The sequence below is a fragment of the Octodon degus genome, unplaced genomic scaffold (assembly GCF_000260255.1).
Source record: "Octodon degus isolate 3935 unplaced genomic scaffold, OctDeg1.0 scaffold00382, whole genome shotgun sequence".
Lineage (NCBI taxonomy): Eukaryota > Metazoa > Chordata > Mammalia > Rodentia > Octodontidae > Octodon > Octodon degus.
This window is the reverse complement of record NW_004524958.1, coordinates 397,911-399,738: the sequence shown is the minus strand read 5'-3', so window position 1 is coordinate 399,738 and position 1,828 is coordinate 397,911. Positions and strand designations below refer to the sequence as shown.

Here is a 1,828-nt window from a genome sequence, read left to right as displayed (position 1 = left end):
TTAGGACATACAGTTGTCTTTAATCTACATTCAGCTAATTTGTAAGCATGGCATGAAAATTATCCCTTTTTCTGCATGCACATATCCAATTTCCCAAGACTCAACACAGAAGACACTGTATCTTCCCTTCTGTGTGTTCACGGAGTCTTTGTCAAAGACTGGCTTACCTTCTATGCGTGAGATTTCTCTTCCATCCCATCGACCTACATGCCTTATATGTTTTACGCAAATGCCATACTATTTTAACTACTAAACTTTGCAAGATAATCTTAAATCAGCAAGTGTGACGTCTCCAGCTTATCTTGGTCAAGATTGCTTTAGCTATTTGGGATCGCCTGGAGTTCCATCTAAACTTGAAAGCTATTTTTTTCTTTTCTTGGGATTTCGATGAGGATTCTACTCAACCTCTAGATTATGTTGGGTAATACTGGCTCTTTTTGGTACTGGGGATTGAACTCAGGACCTCAGGCCCTTGCGTTTGCCAGGGAAGCACTTACTCTACTGAGCCATCTCCCCGGCCCAACACTGGCATTTTGACAGTATTAATTCTACTGATACGGGAACCTGGAACAGATTTCCATACACTTGTGCCACCTTCTTTAATTTCTTTTATCAATAGTTTTTAGTGGCCAAGTCTTCTACTTACTTGGTTAAACTTGTTCCCAAATTAATTATTTTATTTTCACCTCTAAGTACTTTAATTATTATAAATGGAATTTTGTAGGCTTTTTCAGATAGTTCATGTTAATATAACAGAAATGCACCCTATTTTTATATGTTGGTTTATGTCCTACATTTTTGCTGAATTCATTTTAGCAGTGTGTATGTGTGGCTGTGTGTGAGTGTGTGTCTTTAACGTTTCATACATACAAGTCCATGTTATCTACAAACACAGACAACTTTGTCTATTCTCATTTGGAACCTTTGCATTCCTTTTTCTTACTGTCTGTTCCAGCTAGGGCTGCCTGGAATGTGAACAGAAGTGGTGAAGGTGGGAAGCCTTGTCTTGTTTCTGATCATAAAGAAAATGTTTTCAACGGTTTACTGGCTGTTAGGTGTGCGTCTGTCACACATGGTCTTTAATTTGCTGAGGCATATTACTTTTGTACCAAAGTTGAGAGTCTGAACATGAAAGAATGTTGAATTCTGTTAAATGCTTTTCCTGTACCTACTGCAGGGATGGGTGAAAACACACTGCAATTGCCACCGTGTGAACGCACGTGCTTACCATGACCTAATGAAGTTGCAAGGAGTCACACGTTACCATGGTGCAAGAGCACCATTTTGTATTCTCTGATAAGTGATAGGAGTACATTTTCTATAAACCCCTCCTTTCAAAGGGAATCTCTTCCCTCCCTTGTGGGCCAGGGGAAGAGACCTGCTATTTCTGTCCTCTCCTGTGACACTGGAACATGGGAGCCACTGTCTCTTTAATGCCCTGGTCAAAGGCCTGCACGCTCCCCGCCGTGCCAGTTCCCCAGCACGTCTCCTCCCTCCACCAGAGCAGCTCTTCAATGGTCTATACACACGTGTGCGCTTTTCCTCCAGCTGCCTGCAGTGCCGAGCCAGCGCCCACGGCTTAACCTCCAGTCTGTGCTTCTCCCAGGTCCAGGTCCGTGGCAAGGGTGTGGCCCCCTAACTAGCAGACAGCAGACCTTTGGAAGATGCTCAGAAGTGCATCAGGACCAGGAAGTCACTTAAGCTGAGTGGTGACGTACCTTCCAGTGGAAGCAACGTGACAGGGAAATGTGGCTCTGCAGAGATCGCTTCAGACCGGTAGGACGTGGTCCAGCCACCAAGAGTCCATTTGTGGGCTGGGCCCGGGGAC

General features: G+C 44.1%; 2 protein-coding genes across 2 annotated transcripts in view; both read right to left on the bottom strand.

Moving 5' to 3' along the window:
* Zfp28 (ZFP28 zinc finger protein) overlaps positions 1-1,828 on the bottom strand; it is a 16,072-nt gene that overhangs the window by 4,463 nt on the left and 9,781 nt on the right. The window lies entirely within an intron of this gene.
* Positions 1-1,828, bottom strand: part of Znf470 (zinc finger protein 470) — a 35,744-nt gene that overhangs the window by 32,771 nt on the left and 1,145 nt on the right. The window lies entirely within an intron of this gene.